Source organism: Cherax quadricarinatus, chromosome 91, assembly GCF_038502225.1.
Source record: "Cherax quadricarinatus isolate ZL_2023a chromosome 91, ASM3850222v1, whole genome shotgun sequence".
Lineage (NCBI taxonomy): Eukaryota > Metazoa > Arthropoda > Malacostraca > Decapoda > Parastacidae > Cherax > Cherax quadricarinatus.
Window position 1 is genome coordinate 14,659,004 of NC_091382.1, and position 12,244 is coordinate 14,671,247.

A 12,244-nucleotide genomic window follows, 5' to 3' on the forward strand; every position below is an offset into this window, starting at 1 on the left:
GTACCTCTGTAATGTTGAGGTACAGGCCCTGGACCCATTATATACATCTGTAATGTTGAGGTACAGTCCCTGGACCCATTATGTACCTCTGATGCTGAGGAACAGTCCCTGGACCCATTAAGTACCTCTGTAATGTTGAGGTACAGTCCCTTCAAACATGTACCTCTGTGATGTTGAGGCACAGCTCCTGGTCCCATTATGCACCTCTGTATTGTTGAGGTACTGTCCCTGGACCCATTATGTACCTCTGTAAAGTTGAGATACAGTTCCTGGACTTATTATGTGCCTCTAATATTGAGGTACAGTCCTTGGACCCATTATGTACCTCTGTAATGTTGAGTTACAATCCCTGGACCCATGTACCTCTGTAATGTTGAGGTACAGTCCTTGAACACATTATGTACCTCTAATGTTGAGTTATAGTCCCTGGACCCATTACATACATCTGTAATGTTGAGGTACAGTCCCTGGATCCATTATGTATCGATGTAATTTTGAGGTACAGTCCCTAGACCCATATACCTCTGTAATGTTGAGTTACAGTTCCTGGACCCATTATGTACCTGTGTAATGTTGAGGTGCAGTTCCTGGAACCATTATGTACCTCTGTAATGTTGAGGTACAGTCCCTGGGCCCATTATATACCTCTGTAATGTTGAGGAAGACGCCCTGGACCCATTATGTTCCTCCGTTATGTTGATCTAACAGTCCCTGGACCCATTATATACCTCTGTAATGTTGATGTAGAGTCCTTGGACCTATTATGTGCCACTGTAATTTTAAGGTCCAGGCCCTGGATCCTTTATGTACCTCTGTAATGCTGAGGTACAGTGCCTGGACCTATTATGTACCTCTTTAATGTTGATTTACAGTCCCTGGACCCATTACGTAACTCTGTAATCTTGAGGTACAGTCCCTTGACCCATTATGTTCCTCTAATGTTGAGTACAGTCCCTGGACCTGTTATGTACCTCTGTAATGTTGAGGTACAGTCCCTGGACCCACTATGTACCCCTGTAATGTTGAGGCACAGTCCCTGGACCCATTATGTACCTCCATTGTTGAAGTGCAGTCCCTGGACCCATTATGTACCTCTAATGTTGAGGTACAGCCCTAGACCCATTATGGGCCACTGATGTTGAGTTACAGTCCCTGGACACATTATGTACCTCTAATGTTGAGGAACTGTCCCTGGACATGTTATGTACCTATGTAATGTTGAGGTACAGTCCCAGGACCCATTGTGTAACTCTAATGTTGAGGTAGAGTCCCTGGACATGCTATGTACCTATGCAATGTTGAGGTACAGTCACTGGACGCATCATATACCTCTGTAATGTTGAGGTACAGGCCCTGGACCCATTATATACATCCGTAATGTTGAGGTACAGTCCCTAGACCCATTATGTACCTCTGATGTTGAGGAACAGTCCCTGGACCCATTAAGTACCTCTGTAATGTTGAGGTACAGTCCTTTCACCCATGTACCTCTGTGATGTTGAGGCACAGTTCCTGGTCCCATTATGCACCTCTGTATTGTTGAGGTACAGTCCCTGGACCCATTATGTACCTCTGTAAAGTTGAGGTACAGTTCCTGGACCAATTATGTAGCTTTGTAATATTGTGGGACAGTCCCTGGACCCATAATCTACCTCTGTAATGTTGAGGTACAGTCCCTGGACCCTTTATGTACCTCTGTAATGTTGAGGTACAGCTCCTGGACCCATTATGAACGTCTCTAATGTTGAGGCACACTCCATGGACCCATTACGTACCTCTAATATCGAGGTGCAGTCCCTGGACTCATCATGTACCCCTGTAATGTTGAGGTACAGATTCTGGACCCATTATGTACCCTTGAAATGTTGATGTACAGTCCCTGTACATATGTACCTTTGTAATATTGAGGTACAGTCCCTGGACATATTATGTACCTAGGCAATGTTGAGGTACAGTCCCTGGACGTATAATGTACCTCTGTAATGTTCAGGTACAGTCCCTGGACCCATTATGTTCCTCTGTAATCTTTAGGTGCAGTCCCTGGACCCATTATGTACCTCTAATGTTTAGGTACAGGCCCTTACCCCATTATTTACCTCTGTAATGTTGAGATACAGTCCCTGGACTTATTATGTGCCTCTAATGTTGAGGTACAGTCCCTGTACCCATTATGTACCTCTGTAATGTTGATGTACAGTCCCTGGACCCTTATACCTCTGTAATGTTGAGGTACAGTCCTTGGATCCATGATGTACCTCTACTGTTGAGGTACAGTCCCTGGACCCATTATGTACCTCTGTAATTTTGAGGAACAGTCCCAGGACCCATTATGTACCTCTGTAATGTTGATTTACAGCACCTGGACCCATTATGTTCCTCTGTAATGTTGATCTACAGTCCCTGGACCCATTATATAATCTGTAATGTTGAGGTAGAGTCCTTGGACCCATTATGTTCCACTGTAATTTTAATGTCCAGGCTTTGGATCCATTATGTACTTCAGTAATGCTGAGGTACAGTCCATTGACCCATTATATACCTCTGTAATGTTGACATACAGACCCTGGACCCATTATGTACCTCTGTAATGTTGATGTACACTCCCTGGACTAATTATGTACCTCTAATGTTGAGTACAGTCCCTGGACCTGTTATGTACCTCTGTAATGTTGAGGCACAGTTCCTGGACCCATTATGTACCTATGTAATGTTGAGGTACAGTCCCTGGACCCATTATGTACCTTTATTGTTGAAATATAATCCCTGGACCAATTATGGACCTCTGATGTTGAGGTACAGTCCCTGAACAAATTATGTGCCTCTAATGTTGAGGTACAGTCTCTGGACATGTTATGTACCTATGTAATGTTGAGGTACAGTCCCTGGATGCATCATGTGAACCTGTAATGTTGAGGTACAGGCTCTGGACCCATTATGTACCTCCGTAATGTAGAGATACAGTCCCTGGACCCATTATGTACCTCTGTAATGTTGAGGTGCAGTCCCTGGACCCATGTACGTCTGTGATGTTGAGGCAGAGTCCCTGGTCCCATTATGCCTCTCCGTATTGTTGAGGTACAGTCCCTGGACCCATTATGTACCTCTCTAAAGTTGAGGTTCAGTCCCTGGACAAATTATGTACCTTTGTAATGCTGAGGTCCAGTCTCTGGACCCATAATGTACCTCTGTAATGTTGACATAGTGTCCCTTTTCCCATTATGTATCTCTGTAAAGTTTAATTGCTGTCCCCGGACCCATTATGTACCTCTAATGATGAGGTACAGGCCCTGGACCCATTATATACCTCTGTAATGTTGAGATACAGCCCCTGGACCCATTATGTACCTCTGTAATATTTAGTTACTGTCCCTGGACCCATTAGGTACCTCTGCAATGTTGAGGTACATATCCTGTACCCATTATGTACCTCTGTAATATTGAGGTACACACCCTGGACCCATTATGTACCTCTGTAATGTGAGGTACAGGCCCTGGACCCATTATGTACCTCTGTAATGTTGAGGTACAGTCCCTGGACCCTTTTTGTACCTCTGTAATATTGAGTTACAGTCCCTGGACCAATTATGCACTTCTGTAATGTTCAGGTACATCACCTGTAAACATTATGTACCTCTGTAATATTGAGGTACAGGCCCTGGACCTATTACATACCTCTGTAATGTGAGGTACAGGCCCTGGACCCATTATCCATCTCTCTAATGTTGAGGTACAGTCCCTGGACCCATTATGTACCTCTGTGATATTGAGGTGCAGTCACTGTACTCATTATGATCCTCTGTAATGTTGAGGTACAGTCTCTTGACCCATTATATACCTCTGTTATGTTTAGGTACAGTTCCAGGACCCATTATGTACCTCTGCAATGATGAGGTACAGTCCATGGACCCATTATGTACCTCTGTAATGTTGAGGTAGAGGCCGTTGACCCATTGTATGCTTCTGTAATGTTGAGATACAGTTCCTGGACCCATTATGTACCTCTAATGTTCAGGAACAGTTCCTGGACCCATTATGTACCTCTAATGTTGAGGTACAGTCCCTGGACCGACTATGTATCTCTAATGTTGAGGTACAGTCCCTGGACATATTATGTACTTATGAAATGTTGAGGTACAGACCCTGGGTCCATTGTGTATCTCAGTAATGTTTAGTTACAGTCCCAGGACATATTATGTACATATGGAATGTTGATGTACAGTTCTTGGACCCATTATGCACCTCTTTAATTTTGAGGTACAGGCCCTGGACCCATTATGTACCTCTGTAATGTTGAGTTACAATCCCTGAACCTGTTATGTACCTCTGATGTTGAGGTTCTGTCCCTGGACCCATTATGTACCTCTGTAATGTTGAGGTACAGTCCCTGGACCCATGTACCTCTATGATGTTGAGGCACAGTCCCAGGACCCATTATGCACCTCTGTATTGTTGAGGTACAGTTCCTGGACCCATCATGTACCTCTGTAATGTTTAGGTACAGATCCTGGACCCATAATGTACCTCTGTAAAGTTGAGGTACAGTACATGGACCCATTATGAACCTTTGTAATGTTGATGTACAGTCCCTGGACATATTAAGTACATACGTAATGTTGAGGTACAATCCCTAGACCCATAATGTATTTCTGCAATGTTGAGGTACTGTCCCTTTACCCATTATGTACCTCTGTAAAGTTTAGGTGCAGTCCCTGGACCCATTATGTACCTCTAATGTTGAGGTGCAGTCCCTGGACCCATCATATACCTCTGTAATGTTGAGGTACAGTCCCTGGGCCCATTATGTACCTTTGAAATGTTGAGGTACAGTCCCTGGACATATGTACTTATATAATGTTGAGGTACCATCCCTGGACACATTAAGTACCTTGAAATGTTGAGGTACAGGCCTTGGACCCATTATGTACCTCTGTAATGTTGAGGTCCAGTCCCTGGACCCATTATGTACCTCTGTAATATTGAGGTACAGTCCCTGGACCAATTATGTACCTCTGTAATGTTGAGGTACAATCCCTGGACCCATTATGTACCTCTGTAATATTGAGGTACAGGCCCTGGACGCATTATGTACCTATGTAATGTGAGGTACAGACTCTGGACCCATTATGTTCTTTTGTATTGTTGAGATACAGTCCCTGTACCCATTTTGTACCCCTGTAATGTTGAGGTACAGTCCTTGGATCCATGAAGTACATCTAATGTTGAGGTATAGTCCCTAGTTCCATTATGTACCTCAGTAATATTGAGGTACCATCTGTGGACCCATGTACCTCTGTAATGTTGAGGTACAGTCCCTGGACCCATTATGTACCTCTGTAATGTTGAGGAACAGTCCCTGGACCCATTGTGTACCTCTGTAATGTTGATTTACAGCCCCTAGACCCATTATCTTCCTCTGTAATGTTGATCTGCAGTCCCTGGACCCATTATATAATTCTGTAATGTTGAGGTAAAGTCCTTGGACCCATTATGCACCACTGTAATTTTAAGGTCCAGGCCCTGGATCCATTATGTACCACAGTAATGCTGAGTTACACTCCATTGACCCATTATGTACCTCTGTAATGTTGACATACAGTCCCTGGACCCATTATCTACCTCTGTAATGTTGAGGTACAGTCCCTGGACCCATTATGTACCTCTAATGTTGAGTACAGTTCCTGGACCTGTTATGTACCTCTGTAATGAGGAGGCACAGTCCCTGGGCCCATTACGTACCTCTGTAATGTTGAGGTACAGTCGCTGAACCCATTATGTACCTTTATTGTTGAAATGCAGTCCCTGGACCCATTATGGACCTCTAATGTTGAGGTACAGTCCCTGGACAAATTATGTGCCTCTAATGTTGAGGTACAGTTCCTAGACCCATTAAGGACCTCTAATGTTGAGGTACAGTCCCTGAACACTTTATGTACATATCTAAAGTTGAGGTACAGTCTCTGGACATGATATGTACCTATGTAATGTTGAGGTGCAGTCCCTGGAACCATTATGTACCTCTGTAATGTTGAGGTACAGTCCCTGGACCCATTATGTACCTCTGTAATGTTGAGGAACAGTCCCTGGACCCATTATGTACCTCTGTAATGTTGATTTACAACCCCTGGACCCATTATGTTCCTCTATAATGTTGATCTGCAGTCCCTGGACCCATTATATAATTCTGTAATGTTGAGGTAAAGTCCTTGGACCCATTATGCACCACTGTAATTTTAAGGTCCAGGCCCTGGATCCATTATATACCTCAGTAATGCTGAGGTACACTCCATTGACCCATTATGTTCCTCTGTAATGTTGACATACAGTCCCTGGACCCATTATCTACCTCTGTAATGTTGAGGTACAGTCCCTGGACCCATTATGTACCTCTAATGTTGAGTACAGACCCTGGACCTGTTATGTACCTCTGTAATGTTGAGGCACAGTCCCTGGGCCCATTACATACCTCTGTAATGTTGAGGTACAGTCGCTGAACCCATTATGTACCTTTATTGTTGAAATGCAGTCCCTGGACCCATTATGGACCTCTAATGTTGAGGTACAGTCCCTGGACAAATTATGTGCCTCTAATGTTGAGGTACAGTTCCTAGACCCATTAAGGACCTCTAATGTTGAGGTACAGTCCCTGAACACATTATGTACATATCTAATGTTGAGGTACAGTCTCTGGACATGTTATGTACCTATGTAATGTTGAGGTACAGTCCCTGGACCCATTGTGTACCTCTAATGTTGAGGGAGAGTCCCTGGACATACTGTGTACCTATGTAATGTTGAGGTACAGTCCCATGACGCATCATGTAAACCTGTAATGTTGAGGTACAGGCCCTGGACCCATTATGTACCTGTGTAATGTTGAGGTACAGTCCCTGGACCCATTATGTACCTCTGTAATGTTGAGGTACAGTCTCTGGACCCATTATGTACCTCTGTAATGTTGAGGTATAGGCCTTGGACCTATTATGTACCTCAGTAATGTTGACGTACAGTCAGTGGACCCATTATGTACCTCTGTAATGTTGAGGTACAGTCCGTGGACCCATTATGTACCTCTGTAATGTTGAGGTACAGTCCTGGACCCATTATGTACCTCTGAAATGTTGAGGTACAGTCCTGGACCCATTATGTACCTCTGTAATGTTGAGGCACAGTCCTGGACCCATTATGTACCTCTGTAATGTTGAGGTACAGTCCTGAACCCATTATGTACCTCTGTAATGTTGAGGTACAGTCCCTGGACCCATTATTTACCTCTGTAATGTTGAGGTACAGTCCCTGGACCCATTATGTACTTATATAATGTTGAGGTACATCCCTGGACACATTATGTACCTTGTAATGTTGAGGTACAGGCCCTGGACCCATTATGTACCTCTGTAATGTTGAGGTTCAGTCCCTGGACCCATAATGTACCTCTGTAATGTTGAGGTACAGTCCCTGGACCCAATTATGTACCTCTGTAATGTTGAGGTACTGTCCCTGGACCAATTATGTACCTCTGTAATGTTGAGGTACAATCCCTGGACCCATTATGTACCTCTGTAATATTGAGGTACTTTGTATTGTTCCCAGGACCCATTATGTACCTCTGTAATGTCGAGGAACAGTCTCTGGACCCATTATGTACCTCTTTAATGTTGAGGTACAGTCCCTGGACCCATTATGCACCTCTGTAATGTTGAGGCACAGTTCATGGACCCATTATTTACCTGACCCATTGTGTACCTTGTAATGTTGAGGTGGACCCAGTACCTGAGGAACAGTCCCTGGACATATTATGTACCTATGTAATGTTGAGGTACAGTCCCTGGACCCATAATGTACCTCTGTAATGTTGAGGTACAGTCCCTTTACCCTTGTACCCATTATGCAGTCCGTGGACCTCTGTAATGTTGAGGTACAGGCTCTGGACCCATGTCCCTGGAGTTCCCATTATGTGCCTCTAATGTTGAGGTACACAGGACCCTGTACCCATTGGACCCATGTACCTCTGTAATGTTGAGGTACAGTCCTTGGACCCATTATGTACCTCTAATGTTGAGGTACAGTCCCTGGACCCATTATGTGCATCTGTAATGTTGAGGTACAGTCCCTGGATCCATTACCCATATACCTCTGTAATGTTGAGGTACAGTCCCTGGACCCATTATGTACCTCTGTAATGTTGAGGTGCAGTTCCTGGACCCATTATGTACCTCTGTAATGTTGAGGTACAGTCCCTAGACCCATTATATACCTCTGTAATGTTGAGGTACAGCCCTGGACCCATTATTACACGTCCACTTTATATACCTCTGTAATGTTGATGTAGAGTCCTTGGACCCATTATGTACCACTGTAATTTTAAGGTCCAGGCCCTGGATCCATTATGTACCTCTGTAATGCTGAGGTACAGTCCCTGGACCCATTATGTACCTCTTTAATGTTGATGTACAGTCTGGACCCATTTTGTACCTCAGTAATGTTGAGTTACAGTCCCTGGACCCATAATGTACCTCTAAAGTTGAGTACAGTCCCTGGACCTGTTATGTACCTCTGTAATGTTGAGGTACAGTCCCTGGACCCACTATGTACCAATATTGTTGAAGTGTACTCCATGGACCCATTATGGACCTCTAATGTTCAGGTACAGTCCCTTGATGCATTATGTACCTCTTATGTTGAGGTACAGTCCCTAGACCCATTAGGGACCTCTTATGTTGAGGTACAGTCCCTGGACTCATTATGAACCTCTAATGTTGAGGTACAGTCCCTGGACATGTTATGTACCTATGTAATGTTGATGTTCAGAACCTGGACCTATTGTGCACCTCTAATGTTGAGGTAGAGTCCCTGGACATACTATGTACCTATGTAATGTTGAGAAACAGTCCCTGGACGCATCATGTACCTCTGGAATGTTGAGGTACAGGCCCTGGACCCATTATGTACCTCTATAATGTTGAGGTACAGTCCCTGGACCCATTATGTACCTCTGTAATGTTGAGGTACAGCCCCTGGACCCATGTTCCTCTGTGATGTTGAGGCACAGTCCGTGGTCCCATTATACACCACCGTATTGTTGAGGTACAGTCCCTGGAACCATTATGTACCTCTGTAAAGTTGAGGTACAGTCCCTGGACCAATTATGTACCTTTGTAATGGTGACATTCAGTCCCTTTACCCATTATGTTCCTCTGTAATGTTTAGGTGCAGTCCCTGGACTCATTGTGTACCTCCAATGATGAGGTTCAGGCCCTTGACCCATTATGTACCTCTGTAATGTTTAGATACACTCCCTGGATCTATTATTTATTTTTTATTATCACACCGGCCGATTCCCACCAAGGCTGGGTGGCCCGAAAAAGAAAAACTTTCACCATCATTCACTCCATCACTGTCTTGCCAGAAGGGTGCTTTACACTACAGTTTTTAAACTGCAACATTAACACCCCTCCTTCAGAGTGCAGGCACTGTACTTCCCATCTCCAGGACTCAAGTCCGGCCTGCCGGATTCCCTGAATCCCTTCATAAATGTTACTTTGCTCACACTCCAACAGCACGTCAAGTATTAAAAACCATTTGTCTCCATTCACTCCTATCAAACACGCTCACGCATGCCTGCTGGAAGTCCAAGCCCCTCGCACACAAAACCTCCTTTACCCCCTCCCTCCAACCCTTCCTAGGCCGACCCCTACCCCGCCTTCCTTCCACTACAGACTGATACACTCTTGAAGTCATTCTGTTTCGCTCCATTCTCTCTACATGTCCGAACCACCTCAACAACTTTTCCTCAGCCCTCTGGACAACAGTTTTGGTAATCCCGCACCTCCTCCTAACTTCCAAACTACGAATTCTCTGCATTATATTCACACCACACATTGCCCTCAGACATGACATCTCCACTGCCTCCAGCCTTCTCCTCGCTGCAACATTCATCACCCACGCTTCACACCCATATAAGAGCGTTGGTAAAACTATACTCTCATACATTCCCCTCTTTGCCTCCAAGGACAAAGTTCTTTGTCTCCACAGACTCCTAAGTGCACCACTCACTCTTTTTCCCTCATCAATTCTATGATTCACCTCATCTCTCATAGACCCATCTGCTGACACGTCCACTCCCAAATATCTGAATACGTTCACCTCCTCCATACTCTCTCCCTCCAATCTGATATTCAATCTTTCATCACCTAATCTTTTTGTTATCCTCATAACCTTACTCTTTCCTGGATCTATTATATGCCTCAAATGTAGAGGTACAGTCCCTGGAGTTATTATGTGCCTCTGATGTTGAGGTACAGTCACTGGACCCATTATGGACCTCTAATGTTGAGGCACACTACCTGGTCCCATTATGTACCTCTAATGTTGAGTTATAGTTGCTGGACCCATTATGGACCTCTAATGTTGAGGTACAGTCTCTGGACCCATTATGTACCTCTAATGTTGAGGAACAGTCCATTGCCTTTTTATATACCTATGTAATGTTGAGGTACAGTCCCTGGACTCATTGTCTACCTCTAATGTTGAGGTGCAGTTCCTTGACATATTATGTACCTATGTAATGTTGAGGTACAGTCCCTGGACCCATTTTGTACCTCTGAAATGTTGAGGTGCAGGATCTGGACCCATTATGTTCCTCTGTAATGTTGAGGTTCAGTCCCTGGACCCATTATGTACCTCAAATGGTGAGGTACAGTCCCTTGACCCATTATGTACCTTTGTGATGATAAGGTACAATAACTGGACCTATGTACCACTGTAATGTTGAGGAACAGTCCCTGGACCCATTATGTACCTCTGTAAATTTAAGGTACAGTCCATGGGACCATTACATACCTCTGTAATGTTGTGGAACAGTCCCTGGACCCATTATGTACCTTCGAAAAGTTGACATACAGTCCCTGGACATATTATGTACATATGTAATGTTGAGGAACAGTCCCTGAACCCATCATGTACCTCTGTAATATTTACTTTCAGTCCCTTTACCCATTATGTACCTCTGTAATGTTGATGTTCAGTCCCTGGACCCATTATGTACCTATGTAATGTTGAGGTACAGTCCCTAGACCCATTATGTACCTCTGTAATGTTGAGGTACAGTCCCTCGACCCATTACATACCTCTGTAATGTTGAGGTAGAGTCCCTGGATCCATTATGTACCTCTGTAATCTTGAGTTACAGTCCCTGGACCCATTATGTACCTCTGTAATGTTGAGGAACAGTCCATGGACCCATGTACCTCTGTGATGTTGAGGTACAGTCTCTGGACCCATTATGCACCTCTGTGTTGTTGAGGGGCAGTCCCTAGTCCCATTTTGTACCTCTTTAATGTTGAGGTACAGTCCCTGGACCCATAATGTACCTCTGTAAAGTTGAGGTACAGTCACTGGACCCATTTTGAACCTTTGTAATGATGAGGTACAGTTCCTGGACCCATAATGTACCTATGTAATGTTGAGGAAGAGTCCCTTTTCCCAATACATACCTCTGTAATGTTTAGGTGCTGTCCCTGAACCCATCATGCACCTCTGTAATGTTGAGATACAGCCCCTGGATGTATTATGTGCATCTAATGTTGGGGTACAGTCCCTGGACCCATTATGTACCTCTGTAATGTTGAGGTACAGTCCTTGGACCCTTGTGCCTCTGTAATGTTGAGGTACAGTGGACCCATTATCTACCTCTGTAATGTTGAGGTACACTCCCTGGGCCCATGTTCCTCTGCAATGTTGAGGTACAGTCCCGGGACCCATTATGTACCTCTGTAATGTTGAAGTACAGTCCCTGGACCCATGTACCTCTGTAATGTTGAGGTACAGCCCGTGGACCCATTGTGTTCCTCTGTAATGTTGAGGTACAGTGCTTTGGCCCATTATATACATGTGTAATGTTACAGTATAGTCCCTGGACCCATTATGTTCCTATGTAATGTTGATCTACAGTCCCTGGACCAAATTATTTACCTCTCTTATGTTGAGGTAGAGTCCTTGGACACATTATGCACATCTGTAATGTTGAGGAGCAGTCCCTGGTCCCATTATGTACATCTGTATTGTTGAGGTGCAGTCCCTGTACCCATTATGGACCTCTAGTTTTGGGGTACAGTCTGTGAACCCATTATGTACCTCTGATGTTGAGGTACAGTCCCTGGACCCATTATGGACCTCTAATGTTGAGGTACAGTCCCTAGAAAAAACTATGTACCTCTCATGTTGAGCTACAGTCCCTGGACTTATT

At 44.3% G+C, this 12,244-nt stretch overlaps 1 protein-coding gene across 1 annotated transcript in view; it reads left to right on the forward strand.

Moving 5' to 3' along the window:
- Positions 1–12,244, forward strand: part of LOC128688235 (carboxylic ester hydrolase-like) — a 303,519-nt gene that overhangs the window by 60,387 nt on the left and 230,888 nt on the right. The window lies entirely within an intron of this gene.